Source organism: Notolabrus celidotus, chromosome 16, assembly GCF_009762535.1.
Source record: "Notolabrus celidotus isolate fNotCel1 chromosome 16, fNotCel1.pri, whole genome shotgun sequence".
In the NCBI taxonomy this organism is placed as follows: domain Eukaryota; kingdom Metazoa; phylum Chordata; class Actinopteri; order Labriformes; family Labridae; genus Notolabrus; species Notolabrus celidotus.
In genome coordinates, this window is record NC_048287.1 from 2,113,272 (window position 1) to 2,131,468 (window position 18,197).

Here is an 18,197-nt window from a genome sequence, read left to right on the forward strand (position 1 = left end):
CAGGGTGAATTACCTTTGGTATAATATCTTCTAGTCTGCAAGCAATCAACTTGGCTAAAACCTTATAATCTGCATTTAAGAGGCTGAGGGGTCTGTATGATTCACACTTCTGTTTGTCCTTACCTGGTTTTGGGAGCAGTATAATTGTTGCCATTTCCAGTGAATTTGGTAATTTTTCATTTTCCAAAGATTCTTTAATCATATTGGTAAGAGGAGTCAATAATTTCCCTGAGAAGGCCTTAAGATACTCTATTGGAAATCCGTCTGGTCCCGGTGCTTTGTTATTCTGTAGGGAGTTAATAGCTTGGAGGACCTCCCTCTCCGAGATATCAGCATCAAGCTTTTCTCTATCATAATCTTTTAATTTTGGGAGAGGTATTCCGTCTAGAAATGTTTTCGCTGCAGCATTATCCTTTTCATGTTCTGTTTTATATAAATTTTCATAAAATTGCTTAAATTCTGTATTTATAGCTTTTGAATTATTTAGTTGTCTGCCATCCTCAGTTAGTATTGAGGATACAAATTTATCAGTATTCTCCTTCTTTATTTGCCAGGCTAAGAGTTTACTTGTTTTGTTCCCATATTCGTAATAGTGGTATCTGGTACGAGCCATAGCTGCCTCTTCTTTGTGGGTACACAGATTATTATAAATGGCCCTTGTTTTTGTCAGGGAATTTAGAAATTCATCATTTTTTGAAGCATGATGGTTCTGTTCCATTTTCCTGATATCAGTCTCCAATTTTGCTAGTTTTTCTCTTTTTTCCTTGGCCTTATGGGCACTGTACGAAAGTATATGTCCCCTCATAAAGGCCTTGAGAGCTTCCCATATATTAGCATGTGATGATGAGTTTACGTTGGCCTCCAGAAAAATGTCTATATTGTTGTTCATATATGAATTAAATTCAGGGTCTTTTAACATGTAATTTTTAAATCTCCATCTATGGGACTGATGTTGTGAAGAGTTTGTCCAGGTGAATTTCAAGGGGTTGTGATCAGAGAAAGTTGCTGCTAAATAGCTACAGTCCTTTATTGAAGACATCATGTCTTGTGTTACAAAAAACATATCAATTCTTGAGTATGTATTATGTGTTCCTGAATAGCATGAAAAATCTTTTTTTTTTTGATAGATTGTACGCCATACCTCAGTCATGCCTATATCCTTCATACCTTGTTTTAGTACTGTGGCTGCTTTCGATAATGAGGTTGATTTTGGTGAGGAACGATCTAGGGATGGATTTAAAACCAGATTAAAGTCCCCACCCACTATATTTTGGCCCTCAACTTTTGCAAGCTTCATTACCAGATTATTAAAAAATAATGGGTCATCGTAGTTGGGTCCATATATATTTACCAATGTTACTCTGTTCATATTCAGTACACAGTCCACAATCAGGTATCTTCCATCTCTATCTTTTTCGACCGAGTTTACTTTAATACTCAAGTTTTTATTAATGAGCAAAGCAACTCCCCTTGCACTTGAGGTGTAGGATGAATAAAAAACATTGCCAACCCAGTCTCTGCGTAATTTTAGATGTTCTAAGTCTGTGAGGTGGGTCTCTTGAATAAAAGCTATGTCAGCTCCCTGTCTCTTTAGGTATGTTAATATTTTTTTCCTCTTTATAGGTGAGTTGATCCCCCTTACATTCCACGAGATACATGTCAGTTGGTCCATATTCTCTGTTTTGTAAATAGAATAAGCAGTAGCGTTAAGTTTAAAGCAGACGGATTATATAATTTCTTAATAGACTCCTGCATTAGTTCCAGGTGTAGTAGCTGAGCTAATATGTTGGTAAGTCTCAACCTGAACCAGAAAGAAATATGCATGTTGGAGTAGGTGCTATGTTTAAATCGAATAAGAGTCCATAACAATCCCCAAAATATGAAACTAAAAACCTGCCTAGTAAAATCCCCAAAACAAAACAACATTAGGTAGGTAATTCCCTCAAACACCTGTGGGAACCCCAGCAACTGCTGTGATAAGGACTTAATTTCTGTACCAGTCTAAATATAGAGACATTTTAATAACCTGTTGTTCAGGGATATGAGCCAGATATGTCAAGGAAATTATGGTGCAAATTGTGCATGTGACCTTCTATAATTTGTAAACAAAAATAATAAATTGCACTGCTGAGCTTCATAGCCTCTGGTAACTCAGAACAACATAACATTGGGCCATAAAGCACTGTACAGTCTATGCATACAGTTTCGGGCTGCTTATTGAATGAAGCTTGTGTCCACAGAGTCACATTGTGATCATATAACAGAGTGTGAACGATGATCCATAGTCTCTATGGTCGATATTACTCACTTGTCAGCGCTTTCACGAAGTTTTCAGCTTCAGCTGGAGAGGAGAAAAACTTGAAGGCTCCCTGGTATTTGACGCGGAGCTTCGCTGGGTACATCAGTCCATATTCAATGTTTTTCTCTCGCAGCTTTTTCTTCACGGTGAAGAAGTCATCTCTCCGGCGCTGCAGTTCTGCACTGTAGTCTGGAAAGAAGGATATCTTTTTGTTGTCGTAGGTGATTTCCCCTTTGTTTCTGGCGATTCGGAGGACTTTCTCTTTATCTTTGAAGTTAAGGAACTTGGTGATGAGGGCGCGTGGTCTGTCGGAGATTTTGCCGATGCGGTGCGCTCTCTCCAGGGTAATGGGCAAGGTGAAGTTGTCGTTACCCAGGAGTTGTGGGATGAGCCGTTCCAAAAATCCAACTGCATCTCGTCCTTCTGCCTGCTCGGGAATGTTCAGGATTCTGATGTTTGATCTTCTGCTACGGTTTTCTAGGTCATCAGTTTTGTCTTTAAGTTGTGTTATTACTTTCTCCATGGTGCCGACGCGGTCGCGCATGTCCGTAATGTCATCCTCGTTTGCAGCCACTCGTGTCTCCATCTCCTGGACCTGCTCCGACAGTGTGGAGAGTGAGGACTCAATTTTAAGTAACGTGGTTTGAATGTCGGCCGTTTTCTTGTCGATATGTTTAGTTAAGTCCTCTTTAGTTTTTTGAATAGCCTCAAGAAGTTTGGAAAAATCGTCCTTTTTTTTGTCCGCCATGTTTGCTACTTCGGTGTGCGGCTGCTGTAAGCTTGAAACTCCAGGCTTATTTCGTTTTTTAGACCGAAAGTTATATTTTTCCATACAGAAATACCCTAAATGTCTCACTTTTCAATATGCTACGTAGTCTGACAGAGTAATTAATCAGGATAAAGATAGTTGCTAGGGCGCACCACGAAGAGCTCACGAACACACGTCCACACGCCTTGCCTGCATCCGGGCTCTCCTTTTTGATTACTTTTAAAGGAAATATTTTCTCCTCTGGGATGTTTTAAGTTGACGTTGAGACCCTGTTTTGATGAAAATAACCTGAGTTACCCTTTTTGTGATTAATAATAATAATAATAATAATAATAATAATAATAATAATAAATTGTATTTATAACAGACTTTTCATTTCAAAAAATCTCAAAGTGCTACAGGCACAATAAAAAGGAGGGAACAAACTTGAACATTTCTTAAAAAGAGTACTTAAAATAAGTTAAAAGCCTCTTTAAAGAGGAAGGTCTTTAAGTGATTACACCTGTGGTCTAGCTGTTGTAGAGATTTTACTTGGGTGATATCTGGAATAATAATTTGAAGCATTGACTGTCCTTGAAGCGCTTTATTCTTTGCAAAGAAGGTGAGTGTCATAAAGAGAGCAGAGGGGTATACTACGAAGCCGGATTTGCGGTTATCGAGGTAACTTCAGGCTTAAAGCTAGGGTTGGTAGTCTCGGAAAACCAGCATGAATTTGAATGTAGCATTTCCTCATGACTCCGTCTAACCCCTCCCCTCCTCCCTTGGAGCTCCTCCAAAATGATGCCCCCCCCCCCCCGCTCACATGCACGAGCGCCGCTGATTCTCGACCATATGATGGTGACTGATTCAAAACCAGTCCTCAGCAAAACATTCTCATAGTGAAAGTTAAAAACACAAACAAACATGGCTGCTGTTAGTACTCACAACTGTCATGCTAGCATTATCCAGTTGTCATGGTGACACGATATCAGGAGAAAAGTTATAACACATATATAATACTGTAACAGCTCTACTGTTTGTTAAACGTGTTCAGTGTAGATGTTCTTAATTCCTACAGTGTTGACGGTCAGTGAAGGCATCAGGAGAGGTGTAGAGTGTGTGAGCGGGAGAGAGGAGAGACAAGAGGAGAAGTTCTTCATTCATTCAAACATTGATTGTTGTTTTGTTGGTTGTCGTGATCACGGCCGACAGTGACCGATTATTAAAACTCAACGTGTTCACGAATCGGCTCGTCATCCCTACAGCGTCCGGACGGACGCTACAATAAATATATATTTTCTGTAGGACTTACTGAACGTCATTAATTATTCTGCTTGTTGGTGAGAGCTTTTTAGACTCTGATCCGGACTACAGTCCTGAGCAAAGCACCTCATCAGGTCAGAGGGGACAGGCCCGAGGACGAGCGAGAGGGGCAGTAAATAGAGTCAGGGGAAGTAGAGGCAGGAGACGGGGACTCGGAGGAGTGCACGCCGGGGAAATGTACGCGCAGGAGGAGGGCAGAACGGCTGGACGGGATTTGATTGGTTTAAAATTTGGGGAGCCAAAACACGGTGATTGGTTGGTGTTTTCCCAGGTTTACTCCGGCTGTAGATAGCAGCTTTTTTTCACTCTTTTTTTAAGAACACATCATGTAATGATTACCATCAGGACATAAAGATCATTTTAACCAGTATGACAAAAAGTGGATCTAAATCTGATTACCAACCCCAGCTTTAACTCTGGATTTTCAGGACTACGAAGGTGGTTCCATTTTTACCTGGGTAGATCACTATGGTTACTCATGCTGAACTCCTCTGGAGCACTCCTGCTCTGGAGCAGGTTAGGAGTTCAGGAACAGAGATCAGTTTGTAGAAAACTCTGCCCACTGACCAATCAGCTCGCTCGATCACAGAGCTCTGAGAGCTGATCACGAGGGGAGGAGAGAGACGGGCAGGACACTTTGTCCACCTGTATGATTTTATATATAAAATACTGAGGACAGTTATTGATTATCTTTCCTGACATCAAACTTAAACAGAATCTAAAACAGGTTAGTCAGATGAAGTTTCTGTCCTGCATTCAACATAAAACTGTGCGTGCTTCACTTTGAATCATGTTCTCATTTTTATTTCTCCACAGCGCTCAGTTTGATACCGTCAGGGCTGCAGCTGAAACATTACTTCTAAAACTGTCACACACGACACCAGATTAAATCAGAGAGAGAGATCGCTGTCAGGGAACAAACAGAGTTATTATAGTCAGATCTATCTGCACTAAGTGATTAGAAATAAGACATCATTAGATAATTCACTCTGTGTTTTTGTCTGATCTCTCAGTTCTTCCTTCATGTTTCAAACTCTGCTGTGTTGAAGTTAATCTGGATTATGTCTTTAACTTCTTCATATTTCTCTAATATCAGTGCAGTGTTTGAAATTCATGTTGATGTGCTGACAGCAGACTGCTTGTCATCATCATTCTTGTCACAAAGAAATCAAGATCAGCCTCTGAATACCTTATGCCCTGTGGAGTTTGTCTGTTGTGATAAGGTCAATAGACAGACTGCCGCCTGATCACATCTCCTGTTCCCACACTGGTGTGCTGGAGTTTCCACCAACCTACCTCCACTGAAATTATTTCACCAGTGTTCAGTCTGCAACTATGAAAGACTAAAAGAAGAAAGTATCTGAAATGTTACAGCAGAACCTACAGGTGAGCAGGGAGAACAGTAATGTTTTAAAAGACAAGTCCTCAGCCTTTTTAAATGTGAACATCGCTCTTGTTCACACCTCTGTAGAGGATGATGGAGCTGCTGCAGGAATCAGATCCAGACCTACCAAAGAAAGAGATCACCCAGACCTGCAACAGCCTCAGTGAGAAGGAAATTCATGCCAGCGAAACAGAGCTTGTTGTGTATCCCATAATAATTTAAAAAGAAATCTCCTTGGTCATTGTCACCACGGATACGTCTTGTGGTGACACGTAGATAATGGTGAAGCTGCGGCAAATATCAGACCCAGACCTCAAGAAGGAAAAGATCACCCTCTGCACTAATGAAATCAGCCAGCTCTGTCAGAGCCTCATGGAAATAGAGTGTCTGCATATCAGCCAAATAGAGGTAGGTGTGTATTCATTCACTCCTGGGTGTACACACATTGGGACCGATCTACTAACGGTTTGCGTGTACAAAAACTTGTGCAAACTTGATAGCGTGGGAAAAGCTGATGTACTAACCGGGAGCACCGAGGATTGCGTCTTTCAAATGAGCAAAATAGCACTCGCTATCCATTTAGCGTGTTTGCCTTCATGAATATACAGAATACATGTAGATCATCAGAACGTGTAAAATACTGGGAGGAGAAGATGCAATGTGATCATTTAGCACATGCAATGTGATTTATCAAACCTGAAGCAGATAGCGGGCGGTGTTTTTGTGTCTATATTTAGCACGTTTGAAAGGCAGGTGCAAACTGGCACAGCGTTACGCACACATGGCTGCAGTCACTGTGGAGAGAAGGAGGCATAGGTGCAATGACAGACGAAGGAGAGAGAATCCTCCGTGCGCATGTCAACATATTTGGACTGTCTGAAATAAAAATAGTAGAGACATATCGTCTATCCAGCAATGCCATCTTTGAGCTGCTGGATGACCTAATTAAGGGCTGATTTGGAGCCAGTCACAAAAAGGAGCCATGCCATATCTCCTATGGAGAAACTCTTTCAACACTGCATTTTCTTGTAATAAAAAAACAACACAAATACAAAGCAGTTCAGCACCAAGGATAGCGACCGCATCATTCTGACACCCACTTTAACTTTTTCAACTAATGAGAGCACAGTTGGTCACTGTATCAACAGATATAAAGTTTAGTCAAATTGGCACAGCGGTTCACATGTATGGAGCCCCTAAAGTGACATGTGCAGAATTTTTTTTTTGGAAAGTAACTGGTGCGCACCAGATACTTTCTCGTGCGCACCAGATACTTTCTCGTGACCACCAGATACTTTCACGTGAGCATGAGAAAGTTTCACTATCTCGTGCGCACGATACCAAGTTAGCACTGGAGATCAACCAGTTTGGATCTAAAAATGACAGTACAGCAGTTGGTTGAGCTTTATTTCAACCTTGGGCTGCCTTGTATCTTGTTACATTTCTATACGGGCTGTTCAGTCTGCATTTACGAACTGTTTGTAATTTGTGAACCTCACTGCATTTGTGAATGGAATTTTTGAGACTGCAGGGCAATGTCTGTAACCAATCAGATGTCTCACTCCTATGCAGCCAATCATAGTGTAGATTCCAGGGTATGTGGTTGTGAAGCGATCCCTTCAGCCATGCCCGAGACCAGAGCGCACCGAGACCAGAGCGCACCGAGACCAAGACTTGTCGATATCATCCCGCATTTAGGCAGTTATTGAGGACTATGTTTGATCCTTTGCACGTGAAACTTTCTCGTGCTCACGTGAAAGTATCTGGTGCTCACGAGAAAGTATCTGGTGCGCACGAGAAAGTATCTGGTGCTCACGAGAAAGTATCTGGTGCGCACGAGAAAGTATCTGGTGCTCACGAGAAAGTATCTGGTGCGCACGAGAAAGTATCTGGTGCGCACGAGAAAGTATCTGGTGCGCACGAGAAAGTATCTGGTGCTCACGAGAAAGTATCTGGTGCTCACGAGAAAGTATCTGGTGCTCACGAGAAAGTATCTGGTGCGCACGAGAAAGTATCTGGTGCTCACGAGAAAGTATCTGGTGCTCACGAGAAAGTATCTGGTGCGCACGAGAAAGTATCTGGTGCGCACGAGAAAGTATCTGGTGCGCACGAGAAAGTATCTGGTGCTCACGAGAAAGTATCTGGTGCTCACGAGAAAGTATCTGGTGCTCACGAGAAAGTATCTGGTGCGCACGAGAAAGTATCCGGTGCTCACGAGAAAGTATCTGGTGCTCACGAGAAAGTATCTGGTGCGCACGAGAAAGTATCTGGTGCTCACGAGAAAGTATCTGGTGCTCACGAGAAAGTATCTGGTGCTCACGAGAAAGTATCTGGTGCGCACGAGAAAGTATCTGGTGCTCACGAGAAAGTATCTGGTGCTCACGAGAAAGTATCTGGTGCGCACGAGAAAGTATCTGGTGCTCACGAGAAAGTATCTGGTGCTCACGAGAAAGTATCTGGTGCGCACGAGAAAGTATCTGGTGCTCACGAGAAAGTATCTGGTGCTCACGAGAAAGTATCTGGTGCTCACGAGAAAGTATCTGGTGCGCACGAGAAAGTATCTGGTGCGCACGAGAAAGTATCTGGTGCTCACGAGAAAGTATCTGGTGCGCACGAGAAAGTATCTGGTGCTCACGAGAAAGTATCTGGTGCGCACGAGAAAGTATCTGGTGCGCACGAGAAAGTATCTGGTGCGCATGAGAAAGTATCTGGTGCTCACGTGAAAGTATCTGGAGCTCACGAGAAAGTATCTGGTGCGCACGAGAAAGTATCTGGTGCGCACGAGAAAGTATCTGGTGCGCATGAGAAAGTATCTGGTGCTCACGAGAAAGTATCTGGTGCTCATGAGAAAGTATCTGGTGCGCACAAGAAAGTATCTGGTGCTCACGAGAAAGTATCTGGTGCTCACGAGAAAGTATCTGGTGCTCACGAGAAAGTATCTGGTGCGCACGAGAAAGTATCTGGTGCTCACGAGAAAGTATCTGGTGCGCACGAGAAAGTATCTGGTGCTCACGAGAAAGTATCTGGTGCGCACAAGAAAGTATCTGGTGCTCACGAGAAAGTATCTGGTGCTCACGAGAAAGTATCTGGTGCTCACGAGAAAGTATCTGGTGCTCACGAGAAAGTATCTGGTGCGCACGAGAAAGTATCTGGTGCTCACGAGAAAGTATCTGGTGCTCACGAGAAAGTATCTGGTGCGCACGAGAAAGTATCTGGTGCGCACGAGAAAGTATCTGGTGCTCACGAGAAAGTATCTGGTGCTCAGGAGAAAGTATCTGGTGTGCACGAGAAAGTATCTGGTGCTCACGAGAAAGTATCTGGTGCTCACGAGAAAGTATCTGGTGCTCACGAGAAAGTATCTGGTGCTCACGAGAAAGTATCTGGTGCGCACGAGAAAGTATCTGGTGCGCATGAGAAAGTATCTGGTGCTCACGAGAAAGTATCTGGTGGTCACGAGAAAGTATCTGGTGCGCACGAGAAAGTATCTGGTGGTCACGAGAAAGTATCTGGTGCGCATGGTAAAGTATCTGGTGCTCACGAGAAAGTATCTGGTGCGCACGAGAAAGTATCTGGTGCGCATGAGAAAGTATCTGGTTCTCACGAGAAAGTATCTGGTGCGCACGAGAAAGTATCTGGTGCTCACGAGAAAGTATCTGGTGCTCACGAGAAAGTATCTGGTGCGCACGAGAAAGTATCTGGTGCTCACGAGGAAGTATCTGGTGCGCACGAGAAAGTATCTGTTGCTCACGAGAAAGTATCTGGTGCTCACGAGAAAGTATCTGGTGCGCACGAGAAAGTATCTGGTGCGCACGAGAAAGTATCTGGTGCTCACGAGAAAGTATCTGGTGCTCACGAGAAAGTATCTGGTGCGCACAAGAAAGTATCTGGTGCTCACGAGAAAGTATCTGGTGCGCATGAGAAAGTATCTGGTGCGCACGAGAAAGTATCTGGTGCTCATGAGAAAGTATCTGGTGCGCACGAGAAAGTATCTGGTGCGCACGAGAAAGTATCTGGTGCTCACGAGAAAGTATCTGGTGCTCACGAGAAAGTATCTGGTGCTCACGAGAAAGTATCTGGTGCTCACGAGAAAGTATCTGGTGCTCACGAGAAAGTATTTGGTGCTCATGAGAAAGTATCTGGTGTGCACGAGAAAGTATCTGGTGCGCACGAGAAAGTATCTGGTGGTCACGAGAAAGTATCTGGTGCGCATGAGAAAGTATCTGGTGCGCACGAGAAAGTATCTGGTGCGCATGAGAAAGTATCTGGTGCGCATGAGAAAGTATCTGGTGCGCACGAGAAAGTATCTGGTGCGCACGAGAAAGTATCTGGTGCGCACGAGAAAGTATCTGGTGCTCACGAGAAAGTATCTGGTGCTCACGAGAAAGTATCTGGTGCGCACGAGAAAGTATCTGGTGCGCACGAGAAAGTATCTGGTGCGCACGAGAAAGTATCTGGTGCTCATGAGAAAGTATCTGGTGCGCACGAGAAAGTATCTGGTGCGCACGAGAAAGTATCTGGTGCGCACGAGAAAGTATCTGGTGCTCACGAGAAAGTATCTGGTGCTCACGAGAAAGTATCTGGTGCGCACGAGAAAGTATCTGGTGCTCACGAGAAAGTATCTGGTGCGCACGAGAAAGTATCTGGTGCGCACGAGAAAGTATCTGGTGGTCACGAGAAAGTATCTGGTGCGCATGAGAAAGTATCTGGTGCGCATGAGAAAGTATCTGGTGCGCACGAGAAAGTATCTGGTGCGCACGAGAAAGTATCTGGTGGTCACGAGAAAGTATCTGGTGCGCATGAGAAAGTATCTGGTGCGCACGAGAAAGTATCTGGTGCGCATGAGAAAGTATCTGGTGCGCATGAGAAAGTATCTGGTGCGCACGAGAAAGTATCTGGTGCGCACGAGAAAGTATCTGGTGCGCACGAGAAAGTATCTGGTGGTCACGAGAAAGTATCTGGTGCTCACGAGAAAGTATCTGGTGCGCACGAGAAAGTATCTGGTGCGCACGAGAAAGTATCTGGTGCGCACGAGAAAGTATCTGGTGCTCATGAGAAAGTATCTGGTGCGCACGAGAAAGTATCTGGTGCGCACGAGAAAGTATCTGGTGCGCACGAGAAAGTATCTGGTGCTCACGAGAAAGTATCTGGTGCTCACGAGAAAGTATCTGGTGCGCACGAGAAAGTATCTGGTGCTCATGAGAAAGTATCTGGTGCGCACGAGAAAGTATCTGGTGCGCACGAGAAAGTATCTGGTGCGCATGAGAAAGTATCTGGTGCTCACGAGAAAGTATCTGGTGCTCACGAGAAAGTATCTGGTGCTCACGAGAAAGTATCTGGTGCTCACGAGAAAGTATCTTGTGCGCACGAGAAAGTATCTTGTGCTCACGAGAAAGTATCTGGTGCTCACGAGAAAGTATCTGGTGCTCACGAGAAAGTATCTGGTGCGCACGAGAAAGTATCTGGTGCTCACGAGAAAGTATCTGGTGCTCACGAGAAAGTATCTGGTGCGCACGAGAAAGTATCTGGTGCTCACGAGAAAGTATCTGGTGCGCATGAGAAAGTATCTGGTGCGCACGAGAAAGTATCTGGTGCTCACGAGAAAGTATCTGGTGTGCACGAGAAAGTATCTGGTGCTCACGAGAAAGTATCTGGTGCTCACGAGAAAGTATCTGGTGCGCACGAGAAAGTATCTGGTGCTCACGAGAAAGTATCTGGTGCGCATGAGAAAGTATCTGGTGCTCACGAGAAAGTATCTGGTGCGCACGAGAAAGTATCTGGTGCTCACGAGAAAGTATCTGGTGCTCACGAGAAAGTATCTGGTGCGCACGAGAAAGTATCTGGTGCTCACGAGAAAGTATCTGGTGCGCACGAGAAAGTATCTGGTGCTCACGAGAAAGTATCTGGTGCTCACGAGAAAGTATCTGGTGCGCACAAGAAAGTATCTGGTGCTCACGAGAAAGTATCTGGTGCTCACGAGAAAGTATCTGGTGCGCACGAGAAAGTATCTGGTGCTCACGAGAAAGTATCTGGTGCTCACGAGAAAGTATCTGGTGCGCACGAGAAAGTATCTGGTGCTCACGAGAAAGTATCTGGTGCTCACGAGAAAGTATCTGGTGCGCACGAGAAAGTATCTGGTGCGCACGAGAAAGTATCTGGTGCGCACGAGAAAGTATTTGGTGCTCACGAGAAAGTATCTGGTGCTCACGAGAAAGTATCTGGTGCTCACGAGAAAGTATCTGGTGCTCACAAGAAAGTATCTGGTGCTCACGAGAAAGTATCTGGTGCTCACGAGAAAGTATCTGGTGCTCACGAGAACACATGAACGCGCTGTGGCAGACTCCAGCTGGAGGATGACGTCACGATAGCTAGTTGTGGAGTGGCGAGCGATTGACTTTATTTTCATCGGAGGAAAAACACGTCTATCTCCCATGTAAGTAAACCGCTTATATTACCACATTAAAAAATAATGTAATTAGTTAGAATGCACAGCATAGCCTGCATGTTAGCTTTACGTGTGTTTGTTTTTTATCATCTGAAATACAGCTAGAGCAAGTTGTTGCTGCCGGGCTAATAACTCCGGCTAGCCACTGTTCTTGTCTTGTTCTGTGTCCCTTCCCCTTGATCACCTTCTGCAAGAGCCTCTTGATTGAGGCAACGAGGCTCACCTGGGTGTGGGCCTTAGAGTTTGCTGCTGCCTGCAGTCAAGGGGAGTTGGGGACTGCTGTCCGGCTGCCTCTCCTTCAGGGGATTTCTGTGTGTTTTTGTTGTGTTGTGTCCTGTCAGAATGTAGTTTATCTTTGTTGAATTGTTTAACCCTTTTTGTGGCTTTATATTAAATTCCCTTTTGTTAAGTGTTAAAAGGTGTTTTGTGGTTTCTATGGGTATTGTGTTGGATTATTGTTAGCCCCACAGGGCTGGGGCGTAACAATGGCAACAGCTAATGGCAGTTGGAGACACAGGTGATTGAGATGACCTCATCAGTGCCGACTGACACGCTTGCACGCACGCAGGTGATTGAGATGACCTCATCAGTGCCGACTGACACGCTTGCACGCACGCACGCTTGCACGCACGCTTGCACGCACGCTTGCACGCACGCACGCTTGCACGCACGCTTGCACGCACGCACGCACGCACGCACGCTTGCACGCACGCACGCTTGCACGCACGCACGCTAGCTTGCACGCACGCACGCTAGCTTGCACGCACGCTTGCACGCACGCACGCTAGCTTGCACGCACGCTTGCACGCACGCACGCTTGCACGCACGCACGCTAGCTTGCACGCACGCACGCTTGCACGCTTGCACGCACGCACGCTTGCACGCACGCACGCTTGCACGCACGCACGCTTGCACGCACGCTTGCACGCACGCTTGCACGCACGCTTGCACGCACGCACGCACGCACGCACGCTTGCACGCACGCTTGCACGCACGCACGCTTGCACGCACACAAACAGGCTGTGTCTGAAATCACTCACTCATTCCCTACTCCCTACTCACTATATAGTGAATTAGATGTAGTTGACTATATACTGTAGTATTGATGGCTGCCACATAAATCAAGCCTCCATACAGGGAGCCTGTGAGAGGTGCAGTGGAAACCAGATTTAACCGCCCCGTTCAGTTATCGAGCGGGCCTTTGGTATCATGGAGGCTAGATGACACTGTCTTTTTCAAGGCCCTAGAAGTGAGCCCTGTGTTCTCTGTGGAGGTGGTGGCTTGTTGTGCCATCCTCCACAATTTCTGCCTGAGGGACGGAGACACAATGAAGCCAGTTGAAGAGGCACTGAGGCCGGATGATGGTGACGGCCAGCTTCAGCCTGACTCGCAGTGTGGGGAGCGGTAAAGTCAATGCAGAGAAAAATGAAGGACACTGACAGCGAGGAGGAGATAAGAGGGTCTTTGATAAGGACGGCAATGGTTACATTAGTGCTGCAGAGCTGCATCATGTCATGACTAACCTGGGAGAGAAGCTGACGGATGAGGAAGTAGACGAGATGATCAGAGAAGCAGACATCCAAAATCTACAAAGATGTATCTCCGGATTGCGATAGGTGCCATCAGTCCCCAGCAAATCTTATTCATATGCTCTGGCTCTGTCCGTCCTTGATTACCTTTTGGACAGGGGTTTTTACCACTCTTTCAGAAATATTAGGCCGAAAACTTGACCCTAACCCTCTTTTTGCACTTTTTTGTGTCAGTTTCTCTACCATCTTTCACTTCATCCCAAAAAATTGTAATTGCCTTCACAACTCTTCTGGCTAGGAGATTGATCCTGATGAAGTGAAAATCTCCTACACCCCCCCCCCCTATCTTAAATTAGAAAAAATAAGATTCTGTCTCTTAGGTAGGTCCAATAAGTTTGTAAAGGTCTGGGGCCCCTTTCTTGAATATGTTCAAAGATCTACGTTTTCAGATATTCCAAATTAGAGCAGGGTGAAATGAATATGGAATGTAAGTAGTGTGGTAGGATGTGGCAGCTTGGGCTCTTTATTTATTTAAAAAAAAATTGGTTTCACTTAACTTATGATGTTTTTGTATGGTTTGCTGTTTTCTTTGTTGTTTTAATTTAGACATTTTTGGATGTTTGCATGTCTATATATTTTTGTATAGATATTTCTGTTTGTGTATATGTATATTTTTATCCAAATTTTATCATCATTATTTTTTCACCTTTATTTATTTATTTTTTTTTCCTTATATTTTATGTTAAAGCTGGAATCACAAGTGTGGTCATTGTTATTTGTAATTCTGTCTTTTCCACATCTACAAATATTATAATATAATAATAATATAATCATATAATCATATGTACATTGTTGATGCCACTAAACAAAAGGCGCTCATATATGTATCTGTCATTATTAAAATCCTGTGAATGCTAATAAAAAAAAAAAGAGATAGAGAAGCAGACATCGATGGAGACGGTCAGGTCGGCTATGAAGACTTGTTCAGATGATGACCAAATGAACTGGGCTCACAGTAAAGCGAAGAATCAGTGAAATGTTTCACCTTCCTCTTATTGCACAAATCTACATTTATTCATACTGTTCTCCTTTTCATATCCCATCCTTTCCTTCTGTCATTCTTTCAACATTTATTCTACTCTTTCTTCTGGTCTCCCTCACTTTTCTCTTTTCTTAGACCTTTCTGGAGTCCCTGAGCTCCCTTGTCTCATAGGTTCCTCTGGATCTCTGCTGCTTGTAGTATTAGGTTAATACGTGGGTAGGAACCATTGACATGTATTGTGTTGCTGGAGGGACAAAATAAAGAGTCTCCTACAAATCTCCGTCTCAGGTTATTATAGTACCGATAAACAATATAACATGGTGTCAGAAGTGGTACCTGGAGGTTTGAATAAGCATACAAATGTATGCCTCCGACGTACTGGACAACTTCCAGCTTTCTGAAGAGCTCTCCGACGATCGGTAAAGTTTGAGCTCAAGCTAGACCTCAGCACTGCGGCACAATGGCTCAATTCCAAGTCTGCCCACCAGAGAAGTTCACGTTCCAGGCAGAGGACTGGACAAAGTGGATAAAACGCTTTGAGAGTTCTCACATCGCGTCTGGATTGGAAACCCAGGCGGATGAAAATCAAGTAAATACACTTATTTACTCAACGGGGGAGGCAGCAGAGAACGTTCTGGTTTCCCGGAGCACTGTGGATACAGAGCTCTGCATGGTGAGATGGTGAGGGATAGACTCGTGGTGGCTCTGAGGGATAAACGCATATCAGAACTTCTACAAATGTATGGAGAGAATATTGTGTCTTTAATATGCAATCAAAAATAATGGATTTGAGAACAAAAAACAATTTTGCAAACAAAATTATGATTTGAAAAATATGAAATAATGCTATGAATAAAGGAAATATATTTGTGATTAAAAATGTATCTTTATAAATCCACTCTTTTTTTGTTACAAACAAAATTATTATTCTCACGAACGTCAGATTCGTTTGCGTTTCCAGTTTTTGCGTTTGCGTTTCCAGTTTTTGCGTTTGCGTTTCTACATAACTGTCATGGGCGGGACCTCCCCTGAGAGATGCAAGAAGCCTCCTGATTGGTCAGTCTCACTCAGAGAGACGGTGTGACAACTTCCGCCCCAACAAGTTGTTGCCGCGAAGTAGTGATGGTGAGATGAAGCCTCATGAGGCTTCGAACCACTTGAGCCAATTGGTTCGAGAAAGGGTTCATTACTCCAAGCTTCATGTGCACACGAAACCACCTACTGGCCAGGTTTATCATTACATGCAGCTGGATCTTAACCACATAATGTGTGATGCATTGAATTTTTGTTTCTGTTATGGGAATGACTATGAATTGCAAACAAATATATGACCAAATAATTTCTGTACATAAATTATCATATCTGTGTATGATACAATATTTTTGAATGTATTCTGTGTGTGTACATTTTCCCAAAATGTTAGTATCATATGATATGGCAGGTTGTGTAATTCTATTTTTCTGTCACTTTAGGAAAATGGAATTGGCTTAAGCAGACAGAGGACAGTGAAAGTGATTGTGGAACTAGGAAGAGGGCACTGAATATGCTTGTGTTATTAGGAGTTATTAAATCAAAATGTTGCCACACAGGGGAAATCCTCCTCTTTCTTTCTTTTTTAAGTTATATTTTTTGGGCTTTGACTCATTTTATTTATAGAGGAGAGGACAGTGTAGAAACTGGGAGAGAGTGGGGGGGAAAAAAGGCGTGCAACTTAACCATTAGGCCAAGACCGCACCAGAGTCGCAACAGGTCCGCACCTAACTCCCCTCTTTCTAGCTGGCTCCGTCTTACCTGTCCTCCTCTCACTCCTAAATCTTCAAACTCTCTCTCTCTCTCTCTCTCTCTCTCTCTCTCTCTCTCTCTCTCTCTCTCTCTCTCTCTCTCTCTCTCTCAACTCTCCAAACTATATAAACGCTGTCCAAACTCTAGTGTCCAAACTATCAAAACTCTATCCGAACTCTGAACTGACTGCAACTCTCCATCAAACACCCACATTTTGAATGGGGCCTGAGGGGTTTATATTGCTGTCAAACCTCGCAGCTAAATCTGAACCACTTGCCGAAGCAGTCACGTGGTACAGCCGGACCAATCAGGAGGCTTCTTGCATCTCTCAGGGGAGGTCCCGCCCATGACAGTTATGTAGAAACGCAAATGCAAAAACTGGAAACGCAAACGCAAAAACTGGAAACACAAACGAATCTGTGGTTCGTGAGAATAATAATTTTGTTTGTAACAAAAAAAGAGTGGATTTATAAAGATACATTTTTAATCACAAATATATTTCCTTTATTCATAGCATTATTTCATATTTTTCAAATCATAATTTTGTTTGCAAAATTGTTTTTTGTTCTCAAATCCATTATTTTTGATTGCATATTAAAGACACAATATTCTCTCCATACAAATGGACCCTGAACTGACATTGGAATGAGCGGTAACTAAAGCTTGACAAAGCGAGCAAGTTAAAAAGCAACAAGAAATGCTCAAGAGTAATTTTAAGGCTGACTCACAGTGTGGGGAGCGGCTGCGTGTACGCATGGCTACTGCCCTTTCAGCCCCAATTGAAAATCTGCAAGCTCTGGATGATCATGACTACAATTTAGAAAAAATAAGAGCAATAGTGTTGTTAAGACTTCAATTCGTGTATTCTCTCACAATGGCCATGTCCTGATCATAATAAGGGGTGCGGATGCAAATGAAAGAATTTGCTGTAATTTAGGAAGATGGTCATAATCAAATGCTGAATCTGATTGAAAAGTTCAATTTTACGAGGTTGAGCACAGCAGCAATGATGCACAGCAGTGCAAAGTGAGAGGTAATGAGGTTCTCTTAAAGGGGACATATCATGCTTTTTTCATCAATATATATTGGTCTAAGAGATCCCCAAAACATGTCTTTAAAGTTTATGCTCAAAAAAACACTTTGAAATCAGATTTTGGTCTGCCTGAAAAGTCCTCTTCTTCAGTCCTCATCAGAACACTCTGTTTTCCCTCTGACCACGCCCCCTCAGGAAGTGGATGTGCCTCGGCTCTCCAGCACGTTGATCTAATGTTTACATGTTGGCTGAATATACACGGCTGCTCACAGACCAGCGTTACTTCAACCCTCTGAATCTGATCCTGACGGAGAGGCGCCTGTAGCAGGACCTTTCTGAACGATTGGTCACAGATTTAGTGTTTCTTGTTGTTTTATTTATCAGTATGTAGACGTGTGTCTTGGTACACAGCTACGAACATGTACCTATGTGGCTATGCTAACTAGCGCTAGCACTTATCCATGACAAATAAAAACCATCCACTAGATCTTCAAATCTGCAGACGTGGGGAGTAAAACCGACCTCTGCCAGAAAGGCAGCAGGACCTTTAAGAAGGATTGGTCACAGATTTAGTGTTTCTTGTTGTTTTATTTGTCAGTATGTCGACGTGTGTCT

General features: G+C 43.7%; 1 protein-coding gene across 1 annotated transcript in view; it reads right to left on the reverse strand.

Annotated features, from left to right (window-relative positions):
- The window catches only part of LOC117827640 (CMP-N-acetylneuraminate-beta-galactosamide-alpha-2,3-sialyltransferase 1-like), a 34,064-nt gene extending 18,928 nt beyond the window's left edge, over window positions 1–15,136 (reverse strand). Inside the window, exon 1 of the mRNA XM_034704261.1 lies at window positions 15,104–15,136. The gene's annotated coding sequence lies outside the window, so the exon portion shown is untranslated. The remainder of the gene's footprint in view (window positions 1–15,103) is intronic.
- Window positions 15,137–18,197: the final 3,061 nt, after the last annotated feature.